We start from the raw sequence: 25,523 nt of genomic DNA, 5'->3' as shown, positions 1-25,523 counted from the left end.
GTAAATGCAAAGCAGCATTTTTTTAAACGATTGAATGAAAATATGAGTACAAATCCTAAACCTTTCTGGCAATATCTAAAGGGATGTGGGTCTGATCCGGTTGGAATAAATGAACTTATTTTCGATGGACGCACTCTTTCCAATGATACGGATAAAGCCACGTGCCTAAATAACTACTTCCAATCCGTTTTTCTTCCTAAATCTGCATTGAGCTCATCCTTGACAAGTAGCAGTGTTCCTCGCATGGAACCTCTTGTAATTAGTGTCAGCGGTATTGAGGCCTTGCTCAGGAATCTCGACGACAGTAAAGCTATCGGCCCTGACGGTGTCTTTCCAAGAGTTTTAAAACAGTGCGTTAACCCCATTTCGCTCTACCTTTACCTGATCTTTGAAAAATCACTAAGCACTGGCCAGTTGCCACAAGACTGGAAAGTGGCAAATGTAGTCCCGATCCACAAAGGAGGTCCTAAAAAAGATGTCACGAATTATAGACCTATTTCGCTTACCTCGATATCATGTAAAATCATTGAACATGTAATATATAAGGCTCTAATGAAGCATTTATTAGATTACGATTTGTTAACAAAGACTCAACACGGTTTTCGTAAGGGCTTTTCCTGTACGACCCAACTTCTCGAGTTCTACAACGATCTAGTATCCGAAATTGATCTAGGTGGGCAAACAGACTGCATCTTTTTAGATTTCAGTAAAGCTTTCGACACTGTTTCGCATCCTCTGCTCCTCGAAAAATTACGAATATTTAATATAGATGAGAGAATTTTTAATTGGATAGAGAATTACCTGTCACAACGCCGCCAATGTGTTGTCCTGAATGGTACTAAGTCGGAATTTCTAGAGGTCACTTCGGGCGTCCCCCAGGGATCTGTATTGGGGCCTCTGCTATTCATAATTTTTATAAATGACATTAACAAAGATATAAGCTCAAGTATACGGCTCTTTGCTGATGATTGCGTAGTCTACAGAAAAATTCAGAAAGAACATGATGTCCTTGAATTGCAGGCTGATCTTGCACGTATTCATCAATGGTGCCTTAAGTGGCAAATGAAGTTAAACACAAATAAGTGCGTTCATGTGTGTTTTACAAAGAAGAAAAAAATATTTGATGCAAATTTTTGTCTAGGAGGAAATAAATTAGATAAAAAATACTCGTACAAATATTTGGGTGTATTGCTGTCGCATGATTGTTCCTGGAATGCACATGTGGATTATGTGGTTTCCAAAGCCGCGATAGCGTTGAATTATATTCAAAGGAATTTGAGATGTGCAGATCCTAACCTTAGAAGCACGGCCTACCTCACTTGTATTCGTCCAATCTTGGAGTATGCCTGTACTCTTTGGGACCCAACACAAACAGGTTTGATAAATAAATTAGAAAAAATACAAAACAGAGCAGCCAGGTTTGTTTTGGGTCGGTACGGACAAAAGCAGAGTTGTACCGAAATGAAAAAGGAGTTAAACTGGGAGTTACTGTCGTCCCGTCGCAAAAAATTGCGTTTGAAGCTTTTATACCAGATATTTCATAAAAAAACGGGACTAGACAGCGACACTTACTTAAAAAGACCAGATTACATATCTCAACGTACAGACCACATACACAAAATAAAGCCGTGCCGGGCCAGGACGAACCTGTATTCAAACTCATTTTTTGTTAAAACTATTAACGAATGGAATTGTTTGACATCTAAGCAAGTGTGCAGTGTTAATGAGGATGTGTTTTTTTCAACTTTGTAACCCCCCTGCTGTAGCGCCTCTGGCAAAGCGGGGATATGTATGAATAAAGAATAAAGAAAAAATATAGTAATCGATGTTGATGTCCCCAATGGTTGGAAACTTAGCAGGATGATCATGATCTTTAGCAGAAAGGGGGACAAAGCTGACATAAACAAAACGATCCTATAACAGTGACATCAGTAGTCTACAGGCTGGCGATGTAGATTATAAAGGAAAAACTGCAGGCTTGAATAGAGGATGAAGGGTGCTGGGGAACTACAGTATGGGTTTCGGAAACAAAGGAGGCTGGAAAAGACAATCTGTTATTACTGACGCAGTGCATCGAAATAGCAGAAAAGGAACACATGCCCCTGTGGCTAGCATTTTTGGATATCAAGGGAGCGCACGAGAGCTACATAATGTTCTGTAACACTACATAATGTTCTGTAAAGGGCTTCACCCTATAGTTAACGATTTTGGCGCAGAGTTTTTCAAAGCCCTGGGGTTTAGGGACAGGGAAGGCAAAATAGATTTTAAGCGGGTAGAATTAACTAGAAGGAGGTTATGTGATTGGTGGCTGAAGTCAAGGCACGAGTGAAAAGTGAACCGTTTGCTGCAAAGTACGAGTCCTCAACCTAACTATTTAAAGGAAGAAAATAAATATAGATTTTGGTTCACTAAGTATAATGGCTTGGTGGCGTTAGCCACTACCCGATCTAAAGGGTATAGCCATATCGATCCATTCATTCATGTTTCGCCACCTTTCTAGCAAAAGTCGGTCACTCAGTACCCCGCCCACTCCCACCTTCTGTCTGCATTCTCCCAGCACTTTCACGCGCTCTTCACGAGCTGTTATCTGGTCACCTTGCGCGTGCAGCCTCACCTCAGCCTGTGACTTGCTGAATATTGAAAAAGGTTGTGAAAACATTCGCACGGTGCGATTCTCGGGAGAATCGAGAGCGATTGATTGATAGCCTTTGCGGGGCCAAGCAAGTCGAAGACGATGTCTTAGAACGAGTGTTGTGTGCTTGTCGATGGTGAACAGCTGCCTTTCTATGACATTAGAATTGAGGTGACCGTGCGAATGCTATAGTATGTTACCGGTAAAATGCGCATTTGCTGTGGCAGTCGCGTATTCTCGGAGTTGTCAGCAAACCGCTACCATGCTTTCTCCTGCGTTTGTATAGAGCATTCGGATTTCAATTGTTTAGATGCCAAGTTTGTCGTCCAGATTTAAATTTATTAGGAGGTCAGTGGGAAGAGACTGAAGTTACTTCTGCTTTATTGAGCCGCTGGCACCATTTCAATAGGCAATATTCAGTTTCGTAGGCAGTGTTGTCGAGCTTTTCGTCGGACGCTAACAAGATCGTATCGTGAGTTCCACGCCACGTTCAATTTTTTTCTCCTTCTTTAAAAACATAGTGATGCGCACAAAAAAGTATTTTATGTACATTTCAACCACGCATGTTTTTTGCTGCGCATGTTTCATTTTGAAACATTTACATGCCTGATCACGCAGCTGGTTCACTGATTCCAAAGTCAAATTGGTTGTTCTGACAGCTCCCTCGTTCTTTGTTATATTTTACAATACGCAAAAGGATCGAGCATTTTTTTTCAATTACGCCGGTATCGGCCCCTGATATCCTCGTCTGATTTCGCGAGACCATTACACATTTTATTGCTGCCTTAGTTTCTTTTTTTGCAAATCGTTTTCATAGCGGCAGCTGTATATCGCCCGCAACTTGGGCGACTGCAAGAACATAATATTTTATGAACAAAAGCCATGATATCATTACCAGGCAGGCCATGATGTGAGACTCCAGAATAATGTCAGTCAGCTGATGTTTTTTGAATGTGCACGTAAATCTATTTGAAGTGCAAGGCACGACGACGACAATGGAAAGAGGGTGTAGACACACCAAGCGCCACTTCTGTTTATATTGAGCATCATCCCATTGTACACAACAAATGTGCCAAACTAACACGCCCGTTCTGCCATTCTTGCTCCTAAATCTAGCCACAACGTTACTACGTTGCGCTTCCAGAGAAATGTAGTCGGCGTATGCGGACATCGAACTCACAACTTTATGATCAAAGTCGCAACACCTTATCCTGCTGACTTATTTGTGGATGTTGTTTGTAAGACCTGTACAAATAAACGCTCAGAGCGCACACGCAGCGAAATCTGTTGACAATGAGCGGTGACTTCTCGTCGCCGCTCATTTTTTAGCGTTCGCCGTCTGTCTTGAAGACTTTGTGAGCCTCGAGGAGGTTTACGAGGTGCCTGTTCATGTGGTCTATGTTGCGTGTAGTAAAGATATTTTTGGTGGCTTGTTCTAAGCCCTGTTCTAGTCCTGCAAAGAGTTCAGTGAGGGTTGGTGTGTCTTTTGCGTGTTTACCCTAATATGTCCAAGTCGACTATTCTAAGGTGTCTCGGCGCGGGCTGCTTATATTGAATGTAGTGCTGTAGGTAAAGTAATCGCTACCTAGGTTAGCTTGCAGGTTAACCCATGTGGAAGTTGATATGTTGCCTACCAGGGTCAGGTCAGGGGATGAGTCGCGTGATACTAAATTATCTATGTGTGTGGGGGTAGAGAGGTCATTAAGTAAGGTGAGACTGTGTCGAGTAATGTGCATTTGTAAGTACCGTTCTTTCGGTGTTGTGCGATTGTAATTCCAGCCTACGTGGGGGGCAACAAAGTCCCACGCGATGATGAAGGGATGGTGACCTGCTATTTCCGTCGCTTGAGGTATTTGGGCGGTGAATGTTTCTGTGCTGTGTGAGAATGAACTGTACACGTCAAAAATAAATATTGATTGCCTAATGTGAGTGTTGGGGAAGATTTCTACCAACTGATGCTCTAGTTCGAGGTTTGGGCCTACTGCATGTGTATAGTGTAAGCGTAAGGCTTAGCCACACAGGTGGCTATGCCTCGAGCTTTGTTCCCACAGACAGCCTCGACCCTGTATTTGCGAAGAGCGAATCGGTCGATACGCGTTTCCTGCAGGAGAGTGACGGGTGGTCGTTGGGTTATAGAGTAAATGAGGGTGCTACGGAGGGTGCTAGTGTTCCATTTCCAAATTGTGAATGATTGTGACGGCGCCATTTTATTTTGCGACCTAAGGCTTAGCCAAGCACCCTCTCTGCGGGTCAGGTCCTCCTCCAACATAATAGTCCTCGCATTCATTTGTGCTGGCCATGCAGCCAGCTTGTTAAGTTGTTTGTGCATGCTCTCGAGCTTAGTGATGAAGCGCTATACTCGGCCAGGGTGTCTGTGCGAGACTATTTACGTATTGCTTATATGTTAGCTGTAAACCGATCAAACTCGAACTGCTCTTCGGCCTGATGCGTCGGGCATGCTCATTTTTTTAGCGCCGCGTATCGAGATTGGGCCACTGCTAACGCTTTCCTCGCGTGAATCCATGCCTGGTATTTAGCTAGCTCTTCTTTAAGCAACTTGATTTCTTTAGCCTGCTCCGCATGCATGGGTTTCAGCTGCGCTAATTCTGGGTCAGGTTGCTATGTCAAGTGTTCCCGACTTGTGCCGCGCGGGTCTTACTTGAGCCTGCCACCTCACGACCCAGGTAGGTTTGTCAGGAGGGGGTGGGGTGCAGAAGTTCGTGGGCAGGGGAGAGGTCCCTGGACTTCGGTAGTCTTGGCAGGAGCTGGACTAGGTCCTGGGATGTGTGTTTGCTGTTGAAATTGCTTTCGTCGGTGACGGCGTTGACGATGGGGGCACACCATTTAAGGCAGCTGGTAACAATGTCGGCATTCGCGGTCGCCCGTGCAGTGCGCTTAGCCGCATCAGGCACACACTGATTTGTGGCCCACGGGGGTGTTGTCCGTTGGTAAGTGTCCGCATTGGTCGCATACCATGGCTGAAGGAGTGGGGCAGGCGTCTTGGTGGTGGCTCAATTGGCTGCAGTTATGGCAGGTGTCAATTTGACGCTTGTACAACGTGCAGCCGTAGATGACCTGGCCGCACTGGGCGTAGTTGGGCACCTTCAGCCCACTGAAAATTAGAATCGCCGTTGCAATGTCCTTGATGCGGCACGCTTTTAGTAAGCTTGGGTTGCTAGGCTGCATTAGAATGTGGTTGAGTGCGGCGTTGTCACTCAGTGCTGACGCCGCGCATCACACCTCTGCTTGTTATGCCGGTCGGAGAAATGTACGCCGGGACCGGGTGTCTCTGGTCCGTGAGCGACCTCAGTTACTCGACTCTACGCTGCTGCATTAGTAGCACTGCGCCCGCTGACGACAAAAACGTTCTGCAGCTAGTTGAAACAAATAATGTCCTCTCCGTTACCTATGGCGCCAGTTGGGCTGCCATGATTGGTGCGGCGAGAATCCTGTGTGGGTTGCAGGCTTGCACGCTGAGGCCGCCACCCGGTCGTACGATTTCTTGATTGTGACTGCGTGGCATCGCCGGCAGCCGGCTCAAAGCTGCGACGTCTCGTATAGTAGCCTTTGGTTTGGCTTTCGGGTTCTGTTGCGCTCCCGGTTGGCGGGCTGCGTGTGATTGCTCTCGCGATTCTTGCCGTCTGTTGAGAACGGAGATCCATCCACTGCCTTGTAGTTCAGTAGGATCGACGTCGTCCCCTTCCCCGGCAATCTTCTGCGGCGTCTCGCATCTGGCGTCCCAACTCCGTAGGCGGGTAGGCAAGGCCTAACCTCACCTAGGCAGAGCTCGCTGGTGCAGCGGAAAGGCCTCCTATATGATGAAATACGAGCGCACCTTGGTGATCCAGGTGTTCAAGTGTTGAGGTGAACTTCGCGGACAATTACCCGTGCAACTCGACATGATTTGAGGCTGTTCACCAGACAAAATTGGCAGTCGCAGCGGAGCACGATGTGCGCGTGAACACACTCTCCGACGCGGAGAGCGTCCCTCTAGGATAGATACAACAAACAAGCAAGCAAACTGGGGATATCCCTGTGTCTGATTTTTTTACAATGGCGCACCTTACAACAAAAATGCGCTTGATCTTGTTTCTTTCCCGTCCGTGTTTTCTACTGCGCAGTATTTTTAGATCATGTATCACCAACTGGCCAATTCGTCCACCTTGAAAATCGAACGTGGAATTGAATGACTGTTGGTTGTGCGTTTCTCCATCGAAGGAACGCCTATTACGCTTCTTTGGCGATCGAACCAGCAACGAGACCTCTTGGGAAGCTACCGTCTTACCAACCGTTGACGGCACCCATGCCTCCTCAGTGATTCCAGGGTACCACTTCACTGGCAACATGCTACAACTTTCCCCTGAGTATGCGCATGGGCTTCTCTGATCTTAGAACAACAGGCACGCTTGTTGTGGCGGGCATCCTATGCCCTGAACTCTTACACCGTGTGAACATCGAAGGGACGCTGTTAAGTCTTTTTTGGACGTGCGTGTCACCGCCGTCAGTCCTGCTACCACCGCATACTGCGCAGACCTGAACCATCTCTGTACCAGTGCCTTGTCCGACAGCACCGCGCAGCTGTTGCATGCATCGCGAAGCCCCGCGTTGAGATCAACGCATTGTCTACGTTGATCTCCGAGTTGTCTCTTCACTAGTTTCCAGCATTTAGCTCCATCAACGCCCTGTGTGAAATGCAGCCTCACCAAACCTTGACGCGAGCTTAACCAAGCAATGCAGAGAGCACCGGTTTTCCCTCATGCAGCTTTCCCAGCAGCTAGGCTGCTTCGCGCCTGCGATCTAAGCATTTTTCACTTGCTGCCTCACCATCGCCAGCCGTCAGCGAGTAGCAAGAATTTCATTGGTTTCAGAATGACGCTGACAGCTGGGTGGCAAGCGTAAATGCTCCAGCTGTGCTCAAGCGTTACACACAGCCTCACAATCGGTCCGTGACTATAAGCCACATTTATGCAGGTGCAGTGGCATGGTACTGGTGTGAAGGCGTGGTGCAGTATTCCTGGGCAGAATAAAGTGCAACTATAATTGCAACTTTCCGCAAAATTTTTTGCTGCTCCACCAGCGAGTACAATCTGACTACTGCCAATGATGGAGCTCAGTAGAAGCGGCAACTGGGGGGGTTCGACGGAGCACTGCAGTTCATTGGCAGACAGCTAAGTAGCCTGGTCGCATTCGGCATCCAGGGCCACGACAACCCAGTCGAAGGCCTATAGCATCCTACAACTACATTTATCGGACACACCATCCTTACGCTCGTCGTTATCTGAGCGTATTAATGCCCTCACCCTGTTTTGCCGGACCAATACAAGCTCCCAAACTCTGCCACACTACAATCTTCAGCATCACAACCTACAATTTACTGCTTCCCGAAACTGGCCTTCCAGCTGATGCCAAAAACATGAGGCTAGACCAGTCGGCACCATATGCCCCGAAGCCTCAGACATTTGATATCTGCGCAGGTAGTCATTTACCTAACAAGACTGTGGTACTTGTAGAGACTGCCTCCTACCAGCACACAGGTCGTGCTCGCGACACTTCGACAGTAACAACCAGCTCTACATAAGGGAGCTCTACATCAAAAAAGTTCCAAAGGTATGAGCTGCGTTGCAGATCACCTCAGGCTTTAGCCCACTCATTGTCAGATTCTTTGTGGAATGCCAAAGTGCTCTCCTACGCACCGTATGAAGTATGCTCACCCCAACCTTGTGTGACACTCGACAGTTACACACGTCCGGTGTTCAAAAATGCGACAGGACAAGCGTCAGAATTTCAGTATGGGCCTTCGACCCGGACGAAAATTGACTGCCGGTCACAAGAACCATCGGCAAGACTTCAAGCGCAGTCACTTCATGGCGAAGAACGTCGACTGTCACAAAACAGCCAATGCCGTCCCCCAGATCTATCACCTGGAAACATTCGAACAAAGCCCACTTTTACAGTGAAGTTGCAGCGTGACCATGGACGCGACCACAGCGACACACTCGTCCTCACCCTCCACAAATACATTTTCTAGCACCATGATATAATGATCTGTGTTGTAAAGACAGACCACCGATGTACACACTGCCAGAAATGACGATGCACAACCTGCACCTTTGTCAGATGCAGCCAAACCAACACCAGTGAAATGTTGGTTGACCCGTATCACCAACATCACATTTTACGCGCAGGCTCAAACTTGCAACGTCGTCAAGAGAGATGACTAAGAGTAGCACTAGACCTCGGGCTCGGCTAGCCTGAGGGAAGCTAGAGCATAGCAAAAGGAATACAAAGTAGATAATGTGACAGCTGGCCCAGAAACTAGTGCTGTATTTTCATCTCATTTTCTTATAATATACATAAAGGGCAGAAAGACGTCTGACAACTTGTTTCTGTGTGCATGCAACCATACGAGAACCAACAGGTTAGTATTACCAAGGATGATATTCGAGCGGTCATTGTGATCGTTCAACCGTCCTGTAATTATTACTGCATATATGTGAAGAAAGCAAGGTGCGCCAAAGATACCTTGCCACCGGCGGCGACTGTACCTGCACATTTGGATAATGCGCCTGACACTCTACTCATTGACTTACGGTGACGGTAGTCCTCGGAGCCACACTATTGAGTGTTTGTGCGCATGCAACGTGGAAGTCATCGTCCCTCGCAGCCTTGGAGGTGAGGGTGAAACAATGTTTTTCCAGCTGGCATCAGATTGCACGTAATCTTTTAACTAGATAGCGTTAAAAATCTTGTTACGAAGAAGTTCTGATGTCAGGGTTGCTGGTTGTGATTGAAACATTATCATCTGGTTTGATTGATTGATATGTGGGGTTTAACGTCCCAAAACCACTATATGATTATGAGAGACGCCGTAGTGGAGGGCTCCGGAAATTTAGACCACCTGGGGTTCTTTAACGTGCACCCAAATCTGAGTACACGGGCCTACAACATTTCCGCCTCCATCGAAAATGCAGCCGCCGCAGCCGGGATTCGAACCCGCGCCCTGCGGGTCAGCAGCCGAGTACCTTAGCCACTAGACCACCGCGGCGGGGCATATCATCTGGTTTGTAACCGAGGAATCAACAACGCAAATAATATGAACACTAAAGATTGAATCAAGCACATACTGTCTGCTTAGCAAGCACGTGTTCTACCACAGAGGCGTGCTATTCCATAATAGTGTTTCGAAAAAAAATCTATACGAATGTACTGTAGTTCAAGGAGTCTCCTTAGTGCATGACGTAAAGCGTGGTTTATGCGTCAAAAGTCAGCAGGCGTTGAAACATGTTAATTGCGCTAAGAGTGAGTGTTTACAGACACAATTATTATCAATCAATCAATCAGTCAAATAACCTTGTTTTCACCAAAAAAGCTAACATTTGCGGTCAAAATGGTGGTTGGGAAAAAAGCTGTCCAAAGACGGCTTGAGAAAGCCCCAGCCACCCATAAATACACGAAGACATAATTAGTCGTCATCAGCTGCAAGAAGAACAAAGTGAGCAGGTGCGTTTGTTTGGGTGCTGCCTTACGGATTTGTAAAGCGCCCTAAGCTAAGCTGCTGGAACAAGATCTCGGCTATGAATGAGCGAACGAAACTCGAACTAGTTTCTTTCTTCACAGAATCGTAAATAAGACAAACAGATCATACATCCAATTGAAGCATATCCGACGTTTTATCCTTCTTGTAATAACTACGCTGTAAACGTGAAGTAACGTGAAGAAACTTGAAGGCGAATGTTTTAGCACACCTTGTGTGAAAGTTGTTGCCGCGGAATAGGCTTTCGCCTGGTGATTAAGGTCAGTATCAAGGCAGCCACGAAGTTTCTTCTGCCCTTTGTTCTGTAGTTGAAGGAGCCCTGAAACACTTTTTCAAATAACCATGGAATGAATTCACTGGAAGAGCTTATTGCCTCACAAATTCAACGACGGAAAACTTTTAATAATCCGTCCAGTACAGCGGAATCAGAAAGTTTTTTTCACACGCTGCAATCGCTTTCTCTTTCTCTCGTCCCGACGAAAGCGGTGGACGCTAATCAAGGAAGGAGAGCAGGGCCCCAGAAAAATGTCACGCGCGCCTCGTGACCTTGAGCACTTATTCTTTTTTTTTTCTTTGAGTGGGCGGATTTTTCAAGGTGTTCGCGCGCGCACGCGTGGACAAGTAGCAGCCTCTTGCGGCGGTCTCTGTAACGAGACAGCGCACCATGTGCAAATCAGCCAATGGCTGATAGATGGGCTCGCTAAGTGTGATTTGAGTCATATTGCGTGGTTTGCCGAGAGAATAGAAAGCAATTTTTAGCTGACTTTGATAACTTATTGTGAATTTGAGGCCTCGTGCTGCACTAAAATATTTGAATCGCGTGTTGTCGGGAGCCTCTACTACCGATCGGCAGTGCTTTAAGACCATGCTCAAAAAGTGTTGCAGGGCCCCTTTAAGGTAGCTCCTATAGGATCCTGAAGCATTGCTCAGTGGCGCTGCAACTCTGTGCAGGCAGCCCCGTCTCTGGCAGAGAAAACTGGAAATTGGGAATATACGTCACGCGTTTTCCCTTCTCTCGGCCGCAGCGCTACTCATTTCCATGCACCTACAGAGCTCTCGCGCTGCACTTGCAGAGCCACACAACGTACCGCTTGAAAAACATCTCGCAGCTATTCATTCACATGGGAAAGTGAAGCTTTTGAAACCACAAAAGCTTCTGAATCACATTTACGATGTCGAGCCGACAGAAATGATGCTGGACTGAAGCGAAATGAATTTCCGGTTTCGCGATTTTGCCGTATTTGACGGTACACATCAATGTAAACTTCGTTTTGTCATAGTTTTTGAATACTTAATTATTCAAAACTAAGCCATGAATTCATTGACAAACATATGATTACTGTTTTGATGTGCGTGCTGGCCCTAGGAGACGCGTGTTGCTGTGAAGAACTTTCATGGCATGCTGAAAAGAAACAAAGAATACGTGCCTGTGACACTACATATCTATCACGTTAGAATCATACTCTCCAAAATAAACAAATATTATCTGAGGTTTACGCATGAAAACCACAATATTATTATAAGAAACATTTTTGTGAAGGGCTCCGGATATATTGACCATCTGGTGTTCTTCAACGTGCACTAACATGACGCAGTACACTGACTTCTGCCATTCTGCCTCCACCCGAATACGATCGCCATGGCCGAGACTCCACTGGATTGATTCCATTACACGAAAATGAACTGGTCATGTTCATTGAACTTTCTAAACACTTTAATCTGGGAAGAAGAAAGCTAACTTGCACAGAGCAGAAGCCATAACAGTTAGACAACTACAAACAAAATCGTACTATTCATTGGTTCAAATCAGAGATTCGTACGGAGCGGTAAATATAAAAAATACATGCAAAACTTGCAAAAAAATTGAACTTTAGAACACATCCTCCGTCACTGCGGCTCACTGGAACCCGGTATTACGCGTGACCTCCTTGAAAGGCTCATCAGATCCCCAGCTTACGACACCTTGCTGTTCAGTACGCGAATTATGGGACCAGAAGGCTCAAACTCTGTGTTCCATCGCTGGAATAGCCAGGTTGGTGTATTCATGTCATGTACAGAATGAACCAGAGATTTTTTTAAGAAGAAGAAAGAGCCCGCGATATGCGGGTCAGCAGCCGAGCGCCGTAGCCAGTAGATAACTACGGCAGATTAAGAAAAAAAAATGAAGTGCTGTACTCTGTGAGTTTCTTTAATTATTGTAGTTACCCTAAAATCAAATATGTCATTACTATGCCGTCAGTCATGCTCAAATGTTATGTGTGTGGAAATAAAATTTAGTTTCAGACTTAATTTTCTTGTGAATTGTGGTGTTTGGACAGTCAGCGACCCTCCGCACAACGTAGTGTTCTTACGAAAGCAATTGCTTACAGCCATTAGCACCACACTGATATTAAAGGATGCTGTATTGCCTATTTTTACGGTGGACGAAAGCTGTTATGAGATCGCTACTTGGGTCACGCGCAGCGACGTAGTTGCCCACCGCCACCACCGGTGTCCGTAACCTCGTCACGCGAAAAAAAAACTAGTACCAATAATTCAGTGGGGCTCCAACCCGGGTCCGTTGTGTGCCAGCCCAGTATTATACCACTGAGCGACGCCGGTGCTTGGGACTTGTTAGCAAAGTTGCCTTAGGCAGGCTTGATGTCGGAAAAGCAATCGCGCACTAATACGATTTATATAACGTTTTAAACAGCGAAAGAACAACCAGTTGTCGCGAAATGCTGATGGCGTAATAAGTGGGTCGTCCAATGCTTCAGCCCATTACAAAAAGCTTGTTTTTGTTCACCTGATAACTGTAGTCCATACCAACTCTAGGTATAACTCCTCATCGTCGTCAGCCAATGCATGAACAGTTAGCACGAAAATCCTCGCAATCGTTTAGAGAATGCAACGCTTCTCACAAAAACGACGAAATATAGCATAGCGAATGCTGGCCTACTACCGTAAAAGTTTCTTTATTATAGCCGTAGTGGGCATCAAGCAAGTGTACATTCAGCAGTAGCCCAAGACGTGTTTGTGAAATATTAGCATTAGACTTGTGTCTCCCCGGATACCACCCTTTTTCAATCATAAATTGTTACTTACCCTTCAGTGTGCAAAGAGCGCGTTATCTTGACAGTGTTTTGGTAGCATGTAGAATAGAAATTGTATATATATACTCACAGGAGACTTTAATTCACATCATTTGTCATGGGGTATAAGGACAGATTCTTGTGGTAGGCCGCTGTGGCAATTCAGTATTGATCACAACCTCTCGTGTCTGAATAAAGGTCATGTAACAGTTTTCGGAGGCCAGACTTGCTCAGTATTAGATTTAACGTTTTGCTCCAATGCAATCAAAGTTTTTCCATGGGCTGTTTTGGATTCGGCAACTAATAGCGACCATCTTTCTGTTGTTTTTGACATTACTTGTCCAACAATAACTTTAGAACAACCAAAACGCACATACACCAACCTTAGCAAATTCCAAGCCTGCCTCCGTTCTGCCATTGCATCTACGATTGCTTGAATGCTGGAGGGATCTAGAAAAAATTCTGAATTTTCCTTTCCATCGAAGAAACAATCCTCCTGTCGTTGGTGGAACGATGAGTGTACGCGCGATTATAGGAGACGAAAAGCCGCTTGGAAAAAACTTCTTCATAATCAGAGCCCAACAAACTGAAACGAGTATCAATTCCTTGCTGGCATATTTAAGCCTACAGTGAACCACGTGAAAGAAGAATAAGACAGTAGACATTTTGATTATCTTTCTAAATCGAAAAATAAGCGTGCTTTGTTCGCTTATCTTCGGACAAAAAAAGTACTGCAAGCACCTTTAACGTTGCAGTCATGTGTCTTGATGCCGCAAGAAATGAACACCTCTCTAGAAGACATAGCGCGAGGTTTAGAACGCCGCTTCACTGCTTATCTTTCGGCTATTCCATCCTTCATGGTAAACTTGCATGAATTTCCAGAAGTTCGATTACCTGAATTGAGTCACACAGTATTATGCTTACCGAGGACAGCTCCCGGACCACATGGAATTACGAAATCTATGTTAAAATGTTTACTCCAGGAATCGCCTAATCTTTTGCTAGAACTAGTGAATTATTCGTTAGGGAACGCATGGATACCTCCAGAATAGAAACTTGCGAAAATTGTATTGTTGCTAAAAATGAAAATGAAGGATACATGTTGGATAACATAGGGCCGATCGCACTGACATCAAACTTAGTGTAACTGGTTGAGAGAATCATCAATATACGAATTAATGAAATTACTACCATGAGGTCGATTCTAAGCTCCTGTCAAATTGGGTTCAGGGCTGGTTGTTCAATTTGGGATGCCCACGTTGATTTACAAAGTCGGCTTTAAGTAGCTCGGCTACATAGAAAATATGCAGCTTTAGTTACCTTAGACATCGCTACAGCATATGATACCGTGGAGCACAGTATTTTGGATTGATTGACTAGAATACCTTGATTTTTTATCATACATAGTAGCGTGGGTTCACAATTTTCTTGCAGACAGAAAATTTTATTGTTTCAAAGATGGGTTTTCATCATCTACTCATACCAAGATGAGGGGATTACTGCAAGGCTCAGTGCTTTCCCCGGTGCTATTCAATTTACTAATGAGCACCATTCCACGTAAACAGGATATAACAACTTATGTTTATGCAGACAATATCGCGTTTTTTTGCCATGGCAGATAACATTCATACTTTATATGAACGACTGCAGACTTACCTTAGTATATTGGAGAGCTGGCTCGATGGCAACTGCTTTCTACTTAATCCGAGTAAATGTGCTCTCCTTGTTTTCCCGCTGCAACACCCTGTGAACATCTCTCTGTCTTACCTACATGAGGATATACCACAGGTGGCATTTGTTAAAAACCTTGGAGTAATTTATCACACATCGCTTAACTGGCGATGTCATATCGAATATATCGCCGGAAAAGGCGTGCGGGCCATTGGCATATTACGTAGGCTAAGCAACTACCGCATAGGTATGAGAAGAGACACATTAGTAATGATATATCGCATGTACGTTCGTCCCATTTTGGAATTTGGTTGTGTACTTTTCTCTGGAAATTCAGCTTACAAGTTGCGGCCTCTAATTCTTCTCGAAAGAGAAGCTTCGCGCTTATGCCTTGGCCTTCCCAAAACTGTTGCTAACGATGTGTTGTATCTCGGATCGAGGGTCCCTCCACTTTCTTGCAGAATTCGCCTTCTCACTGTTCAGAAATTCTTAAGAATTTATGAGTCGTCATTACGACATTCAGAAACAGCCTTTATTTCCACCCCGGAATCAATTTTTGGTGCTAGATGGCTGCTATTTCACAGCGCACAAATTATATTTGTGCAAAATTTTCTGGAGCCTCTAAACGTACGTATATGTGACATCATACCGAGTCGTGATAATTCAGCTCCGGTGGAAATACAATTTGATGACATTTTCCCTAATAATGCCAAATTACTTCCCCATAATATTTTGCATGGTTTACTACAAGATCACCTGCGCAGTATTACAACGAACGTTATTACTACAAACGCATCTCAATATGACGAAAAGTCAGGGGTTGGTATTTCAGCCCGATTTAAGACTCGATTTATTCCCTTCAACTGCCCGATTTCATACCCGTTTTTGTGGCTGAATTTCTGGCAGTAGTGCTCGCCTTACGCAAGTTAGATACAGCAATCACATCAGCTGTCATAATAACAGATTGCCTGTCTCTCTGTGCGGCACTTTCTGTTGGTGCTGATAATCGAGTAACAAAGGTGTTCCGTGCACTAGTACCTGCGCATTTGAGAAAAGTACGATTAGTTTGGGTGCCTGGACATAAAGGTTTATTTCTAAATGAAATAGCCGATTCCTTAGCTAAGTCGTCAATCAGCAAACCGATTCTACCGCACTGTCCATCATCCGCTTATGTGACTGCTGCTCGATTCCGCAGACATACGCTTATGGAAGTCTTTAAAGGTTCAGCACTAACAAACTCAACAGAATATCACCATGTATGATATCTATGGTGAAGAGAGTTTTGCCGCACTCATAAACAAGAAGTAGCTATCGCAAGGCTCCATTGCCGGGTACCAAATCTAAATATCTATAAACACAGGTCTGCTCCGGCACCTTCGCCACTGTGCGCGTTCTGTGACAGACTGGAAACAATAGATCATTTCTTTTTGACCTGCAAGCAGTTTAACACATTACGAAAATCCCATTTAGGAATACTTTTACGTGGTATTGTTATGGACTTATCTGTGCCTGTCATTTTGTCTTTTGGAGCTTCCATTTATGGCTTCTCTAATGCGACAGTATGCGCGGCCGTCCGGGACTCGATTGATGAAACTAATAGGTTGAATAATTAACAAGTTTTATTATCCTAACATGTCCACATAATTATATACGTATAAAATCAGAATATTGCTCTGCTCTAAGAATAAATTCAATAATGTAAATATTTGTGTGCATTACATTAAGCACCACACTTTCCTAGGCTATCGGTAATCTTTCTGTTACACCTCCATTATTGCAAATCTGAGCAGTAATTTTTAAAACCACTCGATTCCTGGCCAATCCCCTATAGTGGGTATGCGCCACTATCAATAGGTGAACAACAACAACAACATAAAGTGTTTAGAAAAGGCTCTGAAAGGCCGCTCTTCTAGCTTTCGCTGTGACTGTGCGGTACCTTCTGCACAGGCCTGGCTTTTTAAAAAGTTCAATACGTCTAATCCTGCTCTACCTTGTCTAAAGGTTCGCACAACTAGGGCAGAAAATGGCGTACACATACATTGCAACCACCGCTGACAGGGATATGGTTACTAGTCACTTGGTGCAGTTTGCGCAAGGCAGCAGTTACAAGTATACACAATGGGGCCGTAGCATAACAATGAAAAGAGGGCGTGGGGCAATATATGCCTGTATTTGAGCTGACGAACAGTACCCACTAATAAAAACAGTAAATAACCTATATTCAATAATACTGGCGTAATTGATGTTTTAATCATTTTTAGATATCTGCAACCACCGAAAAGGATGATTGTAGAGTAGAGTGGACCCTAGTATACACCTGTGGCACACATCCACACAAGGAAATTAGACAAGAACTGTGTAGCTCTAAAAAAACACTTTAATGTTGTGAGCTTAGTTTTTCTAAAATGATGACAGTGCTGAAGTAAAAAAAAATGAAAAATGCTAATTGTGACGACAGCGAGCTAGTATACCCGTCCTGTTAGTTTTTAGCTTTTCCGGGTCAGACACATTTTTTAGACGTCCCGTAAGTACCGTGTGTAAATTGTGAAACTAGCCTTCTTGATTATCCACTACAAGGTGTTTCGGCCCTGCCCTAATAAACATAAAGAGTATAGTAACGTTTGGTCAAGAACTACTTCATGAAGACTGTTCAGCGGCCGTATATACTTTCTTGATGCTTAAATTATTTCCTCTGTTTTACTCACATGGTCGGTCGGTTTTGAATGTATTCGGAGCAATGAAAACCTAAAAATGCATGAGGTAAGGAAGCTTAGACATTTCTTAGAAGACATACGTCTTGCAGCTGGTATAAGATAAGATAAGCAGACAGACGATGATAATAGTGATAGTGATTATTATGTTATTTATCTGCCCAATACTTCTTCCCCTAATGTCCAGGTGTCCACCGCCATCTAATCACCCGTATTTGGCGCTACCTATGAACGCAGGAGATTGCTTTTGGCCAAAGTGTTGCAACAAATCTGCTCACGTAAGGGAGTGCAAGGATATTTGAAAAAAGAGCTTCAGATTCAGACGCTGTATGGCTGAGCGAAAATTAATCCTGCAGGCTGAAATTAAGATATGATTTGTGAAATGGTGTCTTGTTAGCATCTTTCATGTAATAAACAACTTCGTAGTTTCATGATACGCTTTTGTGTGATTTTTTGACGTTAAATTTTGTGTAATGACTAAAGCCAGGATTTTTAGGCACTAAAAAGGGTGTTTTAGGCGCCAAAGACAGGCAGGTGAAACACCGTTTTAGGCCCTCAAAATTAATAATATATATGCAATAACTTCCTACAAAAATTGAAATATCGCAAAACAACGACATCGGTAACTTGTATCTACGGCAAGAAGCAAAAAATAGTATTGTTTAGGATAGCAGAAAGGTACCAACAATTGAACATAGGCATGCAATTTTCTCGCAATTCACAGTATGTGGTGTCTTTCGTTTTGTTGTCTAGCATTGTGCGGCAAGTGTCCACTATTCAATCAACACTCTCCTGGGTCAGTTTCGTTTTGTTGTGGCTAGGAAGGGCAGCGCAGGAGCGAAAAACCAGACCACCTATAGGCCTAAGGGATGATAGGTCTAGTTGCTGTTACGAAGCGCGACGCCAAAACGGTCCCGAAGGCGCCACTGCTCAGAAACTTGTCGTCAAGGTCACCAGAAGTTTGGTATTGTGTGTTTCTCAGCTCCCGAATGCTTCTGCGCAGAGCTGATTGACGAGCGGACAAGACGACGGTGAGTAAAGGCGAGGTTTGTGTGCAGCATAGAAATAGAGGCGTTACATATTCGGCACAGGGGCCGACAGCTCAGGGAATTGAAGAGCCGAGATGTCTTCTCTCTGACGCATACGTCGGCTTCTCTCTGATGCATAGGTCAGCTGCTGGCGACACGCTGCTTGGCTTTTCTTTTATAGGCATCGGTTAGACCTTTGCGTCACCATCATCGAACCAAAAGCGCCGCTGGCCGTCATGTCAGAATTCTCCTACGGGGACCCAAAACTGGGCTGCGTCATGATCCCCGAATCCGGAGCTGCTGCGCTGGGTTACACCCAAAGACGAGTGATGTTGTCACGCATTGCGTAAGACTCGCCAGACTGAAAGGTGCCGATGGCATCATCGGGCCCGTGGGCTGCGGAAGCTCGCTGTGCGTTGCGTAAGACAGACCAGCGCCGCCGCCTGATGACGTCGTTGAGTTGATCACGTGAGGTTGGCTCGATCGCTAGCCTTCGCACACATTGCTGTTGTAGAGGCATTGACGTTCGGTGTGGACTCCCAGGTGTAATAGCACCTTCACCGCCAGACCCGGAAAGACGAGCTGTCCCGGAAAGATGAGCTGCTTCCACGTCGCTCGGATGTCGGGTGCGCTTGTCCGCCAGGTCCCTCCAGGTTCGCCTCCAGGGCCATGGGGAGAATGTAGCTCCAAGCTCAGTTCTGTGACTACATCCCATTTTTGAGGACGGATCCCAGCTCCACTGGCTTGTCAACACAACTTGTTGGCCAGCTTCGCTCGTCTCTTCTGACGATTTTTGGTCTTAGCACTTGTCGATAGTTCTGCAACTTGTTAAAAACGGTTCGACAGCAGACAACATACGACAAAAGCAAGTGCCCTCGGTTATCCGACTGAACGCCAGACAAAGTAAAGTACAACGTATACCTAGCTACGTGTTTATCGGAATTTCGTTCCCTCTACATCAAGAGGCACGTGTGGAACACAAGACTCTTAAACTGAGAACTCAAATATTTACACGTACCAACGTATCAAATAGAATACAACATAAAGTAGGCCCCTTGAGATAACTTTGGATGAGAGTGTTCAGCTAAAAGCGTGATGGGGACCGAATTCCGCCACGGCTCGTTAGCGTAAGATCTAAAGGTGGAGAAGGTACTAACTAAAACGCACGGCTCAATGAGTCCGCATTAGCGTTTGGCTTTCCTTTCTTTTAGCGAAAGTCTAGGTTGTGCTGTTGGAGTACCATGCTCCAGCTCATTAACCAACCACATTTAGGCAGCACGTTATTTAACCAGGTTAGAGGACAGTAGTCCGTTTCGACCTCAAACCTCGAACCAGAGATATAACAGGCTAGCGTTTGACAGCCCACACGAGGCAAGCGCACTCCTTTTTAGAGGTACTGTACGCCTCTTCTCTGCAGCTGAGTTCTCGACCTAAATACAATACTGGCCTTTCATAACCAGCACTGTCTTCCTGGCACAATACAGCTTCCATGCCACGACCACTTGGGTCGCATTGAAGCACAAACCTCTTAGATAAATCTGGTGTCATGAGAACGGGCTTTTCGCTTAGGACTTGTTTCAGCTTGCGAAACGCATTCTCCTTTCTGAGTCCTATGCTACTTTAACGAGCTCGGACTTTCGAAGCGCGTCAGTAAGACGGCTGACATTGCTAGAGTAGTTTTGCACGTAATGGTGATAGTATCCAGCTAGGCCCAAGATTGCCCTTATCTCAGATTTTGTGGTCGGTCGTGGATAGTTCTCGATGGCATTTACCTTAATTTCTGAAGGTCTACGCCGGCCAGCCCCATAACCTGCCCCAGGTAAGACACCTCGCCGCACCCTAGGTGACATTTAGTAGGTTTCACGGTAAGACCAGCTTCTTTCAACCTGTTCAGCACGATGCGTAAATGTTCGACATGTTCTTCTCAGTTATTTGAGAAGATGGCGTATCATCAAGATACAGCCGAGCGAACTCAGAAAAGCCTTTAGGAACGCAGTATTAAGCCTGAAAAACAAAAGGGCGCATTTTCAATCCAAAGCTCAGCTTAAGTGGACAATACGTTCCGAAAATGGAGAAACGAATGATGCATAGCGGCTGGCGCGCTCCGCGAGGGAACTTGCCAATACCCTCGCACGAAATATAACGTGGAAGTATAGCTAGACTGTGACACAGTTTCTGCCCTCTCCTCTAGATTTGGTATTGGGTAAGTTTGGTCTCGAGTAATGGCATTAAGACGCCAATAATCAATGCATGACCTCGGATCTTTTCCCGGCACTTGAACCTATCTTAGAGGGGATGTATAGTCCCTCTCGCCCGGTACTATGACTCCCAACTCCAGCATTTTATCAATCCCCTCTTTCCTGATTTGCTTTTGCACAGGGGAACATCGATACAGCTTGCTATGGATTGTCTCCTCAAGTGTTAGCTCGATGTCATGTTCACTCACCATCGTGTCTCCTGGACGGTCCGGAAACACGTCTTCAAACTCGCAAACTATCCTTCTCAGGTCCTCCTTCTGGACTTCACTTAACCTAGGTTCTAGGTTCAACTGCTCTAGGATTACCACCGATCCCCTTTTGATTACATCACTAGACGTCAAAACATCTGCTCCCTCTTTCTCTGAAACATTCGAAATCAGATTTACAACCGCTTGACGTTGAGCGTATGGTGTCATCAAGCTACTGCGGTAAATTTTGTTTGGCCACTTTCCTAATTTCACTTCATAATATGTATCAGAAAGCTACGATATTACTTTTGCAAGCCCTTCCCAATAAACATCAAGCTTGTTCCTTTTGGACGGCCGCAGCAGCATTACCTGGCTACCCCCTTTGAAGGTGCATTTCTTCGCCGATTTGTCGTAGTAATTCTTCGACAACACCTGTGCAGCCTTCATGTGGCTTTCCGCATTCGTTTCTACAAGACTCTAAAGGAGGTCTAGAACATACAAAACTACATTAGGGTTCTCACCGAATCCCTCACAGGAAGCGCATAGCATTCGCAATGGTGTTCTCAAAGTCCTGCCATACACAAGCTCTGCAGGGCTAAAACTAGTGCCCTCACGAGGAGCTGATCTTAAAACAAACAAAGCGGGAGGAATACAGGCTTCCCACTCGCATTTGTTCTCATACTAAAGAGCTCTCAGTATCAGTTTCAGAACGGAATTCATGCGCTCTACAATATTAGATTGCGGGTGATGGATGGAGCTGTGCACTACTTTTATTCCGCATTTATCCAAAAAGGTAGAGGTAAGGGAGCTGGTGAAGACACTACAATTGTCGCATTGAATTTCAGAAGGAAATCTGACGCGTGCAAATATAGGTAGCAGTGCATCTACGATATGCGGAGAATAGCGCTCCTTAAGTGGTATCCATTCTGGAAATTTCGTAGCTACACAGAAGGCCGTCAAGATGTACCGGCAACCTTGCCTTGACTCTGGCAATGGCTTCTTGATATTGGTTACTAGGCGCCAAAAAAGTTCTGTGATAACTGGGACAAGCTTCACGGGTGCCTTCCACTTGTCCGTAGATTTCCCCGCTCTCAGACAAGTGGCGCATGAGCATACAAAGTCTTCGATATCCTTCCAGCATTTCGGCCAATAAAACTCAAAGGAAACTCTAGCCTTGCTCTTCTTTATGCCGAGATGTCCTGCCCACGCATTTCATGTGCTAGTTCCAATTGTTGGCGACGATACTTTTGTGGAACGAAGAGCTGCTCAGACTTGCAACCTTGCACATTTGTGTAGCTCCGATAGAGAAGCCCTATCTTTTCAAAAAAAAAAAAGAAACATACTTTTTCTTTTTTCCCAAGTTTACGCTTTCATATGGCGCTTTATTCGAGAGGTCTTCATACTGCTATTGGATGAGCGTTTCTCGATCAACCCTCGACAACTCATTCTAACTTTCTGCTACAGGTGAGAGCATTGCACCCTTCTCGCTCTCATCTAATGGCATCATGTCGTCTCCTCCGCCGACAGAGATGGCTTCCACGACGGGTGGCTCGAGTGACTCATCCGGAGATTAACCTGTCCGAGGCACCATTGCTTCGCCGCCAAAGTCACGCAGATTAGCCTTTTTAGCAGGTGGTGTTTCACTATACTGAACGAGATCAAGTTCAGGCGAAAGCTTCCGCGCTTGCGATCGCGTAAGGGCCATGCACGCTAAGTTGGAGAAGAACGATTTACTTTTCTCTTTGAGAAGCTGGTCAGAGTTGCCAGAAAAAAAAATGGGGAAAGCGATCGCAAAGCGCGGCAGACACAGCCGCTTCGTTGAGAAGCTTACCGAACGGGCCTTCAATGACAGCCGTAGCGATTGGTAAGCAAGCACTCTGCTCCTCGGCGACTTGCCTGATGCACGCGCATTCTTCTGTAAGGTCTTCCGCATACACAAACGAGGAATGGGTAACGTCCATGGTTGCCACTGAGTCTCGAAGTGCTCGACACGTTTTCCAATTCACACTAATTTCTTGGAGATACGGCTCCAACAACCGCTTCTTTTACGATTCTGTGATTGTTGCGAAAACAAACCTTTGTTTACAGTTTACCACGATGTGCCCTTTCTTCTTGCAGCTGTAGCAGATTATCGGCTTCCGTGATTCAAACGTCCGTGTGATATCAGTGTTCTTATTTAGGAACCCCGCTCGATGTCTCTGCTTCTGTTTGCCCTTTCCCTACTATGTCCTTCGTAAGAGACGGGTCATTCCTGAAATTACAGTTGCTAGTGGGTTTTCGTTGATCAGGTTTCTTTGAAAAGCCCCATTTACTTTTATCCTTTTCAAGGTGCACGGCCCTGCTATGCAACTTTCGGCGAGTATAATACTCCTCAGCTCACTGCTGCCTTGTTTAGCTGCACTTCACCAAGTTTGTTTTACAGCCAAAGCTTGACATCCTCCTCGATGCAGCGGTAGAATTGATCCGATGCAATGCATTCTACCACTTCATCGCGATCGTCATAAATACCTTCGCCCTTGAGCAATTCAGTTTAATCGGCCCAAAGACGAAATGCAAAGTCAACGTGTGGCTAATTCCCCTTTTCAGCATACGAGAACCTCTGCCGGAAAGCCTCGGGTAACAAGTTAACGTTAAAACGTCTCAAAAGCACTTTCTTAACTTCGTCACAACTCTCAAACGCTTCTCTTGACACGCACGTTATCAGGTCGTACCCTTCGCCGGGAAGAAGAGTTAACAGGTTCTGCGCCCAAAGAGACCGCTACAAGGCATTTCACTCACAGACGTGTTCCAAATTGATCAGATACTTTGCCATGTCCTCGTCTACTACGAACGGTGGCAGTTGGTCGCGAATTCTCTGACCGCTGACCTGAACTGTCGCAGAAGCTATGCTAGGCGCCTGCGAACACTCTATGATTGCCGATTGTATTCGTTTCAACTCAAGGCGCTCCTGTCTCTCGGCCTCCTCACGGCGCTCTCGCCTTTCAGCTTCTTCACGTTCGTGGACTTCTCGCCTTTTAGCTTCTTCGCGTTAGTGAACTTCTTGCCTTTCAGCTTCTTCTTGTTCGCGAACTTCTACTTCTCGCCTTTCAGCCTCCTCGCGGCGTGCTTTGATATCCGCCCAGGCCTCATTGACTTCTTTTTTAATCAACGAAATGTCTTCTCTCTGACGCATACGTCGGCTTCTCTCTGTCGCATAGGTCAGCTGCTGGCGACGGGCCACTTGGCTTTTTATAGGCACTGGGTAGAACTTTGCGTCACTAACGTCCAACCAGAAACGCCGCCGACCGTGATGTCAGAATCCTCCAATAGGAACCCGCCGCCGGGTGGCGTCAGTATTCTCAAATCCGGAGCCGCTGCGCTGGGTGGCACGCAAGGACGAGTGATGTTGCCATGCATTGCGTAAGACTCGCCAGACTGTAAAGCGCCGATGGCTTCAGCGGGCTCGTGGGCTGACGGAGCTCGCTGTGCATTTCGTAAGACAGACCAACACCGTCGCTTGATGACGTCGTTGAGTTGATCGCGCCACGTGGGCTCAATCGCTGGCCCTGACACAGAGTGCCTTTGCAGAGGCATTGGCGTTGGGTGTGGACTCCCAGGCGTAACATCGCGTTGGAGAAATTTCTCCCCTATTGATGAACAACTCAAAGGGCCCTTCACTAGGTTTGGGAATTTCATGCTGAGAAGCGTAATGGTGCACTGGGCACTCCGTATTATTCCTGTTATGATCCGAAAAACAGCAGGCCACGGAAAAACACTCAATTTCTAATGAATGCCCTTTGCCCTTCTCGTGGGCGTGCTTCTCAAGATCTAGGGAGAGACGTACAGCAAGGAATGGTTCTGTTTTTACGTCGCTCCGTTATGTTGACGTTGGTGGGATGATGTCACATACCATACGCTCTTCATCAGAACTTCGTGAAATGCTAGCTATATTTAGAAAAAACAGACGAAAATTGTCGCGTCTCCTGATTACGTCCTGCATTTTATACAGTATCTGATTAGGAGCGTTGCAGGTAGAATTATTCTACTTCGTATGTGCAGTTTGTGTGTTCTGTTGTGTAGCACGAATGAGGAGTACTTTGGTTTGGGCTAGCTGCTTCATATCATTTTGAAAGGGAACGCAAAGACTAAGGGTAAAGAAAGACAGCGCTCTTTGCCTCTATGTCTTTCTTTTCCCTGTGTCTTTGCACTGCCCTTTCAAAATCTGCATAATGAATGAAAGCTCATAAAAATAAAACACGCAAATGTAATCTCAGCTTGTTAATACTTTTATTTTTGTTTCGAATAGCCTCAAGACGCTATTCACCAATCAGCCCTCGTTCCACATCCACCTCGGCGCACTAGTCACTATAGAGTGCTACGCCGCTCACCCGAATGCTGTGGTTTCGATTGTGGCCGCAGCGGTCACATATAGATAGAGGCGGAAAAGTAGA

General features: G+C 45.5%; 1 long non-coding RNA gene across 1 annotated transcript in view; it reads left to right on the top strand.

The window, feature by feature from the left end:
• The window catches only part of LOC119179717 (uncharacterized), a 79,623-nt gene extending 61,573 nt beyond the window's left edge, over nucleotides 1–18,050 (top strand). Inside the window, exon 4 of the long non-coding RNA XR_012885057.1 lies at nucleotides 17,807–18,050. This is a non-coding gene — a long non-coding RNA (uncharacterized LOC119179717). The remainder of the gene's footprint in view (nucleotides 1–17,806) is intronic.
• Nucleotides 18,051–25,523: the final 7,473 nt, after the last annotated feature.

This window comes from Rhipicephalus microplus, chromosome 7 (genome assembly GCF_043290135.1).
Source record: "Rhipicephalus microplus isolate Deutch F79 chromosome 7, USDA_Rmic, whole genome shotgun sequence".
Classification (NCBI taxonomy): Eukaryota; Metazoa; Arthropoda; class Arachnida; order Ixodida; family Ixodidae; genus Rhipicephalus; species Rhipicephalus microplus.
The sequence above is the reverse complement of the archived record's forward strand: the minus strand, read 5'-3'. Positions and strand labels throughout refer to the sequence as shown.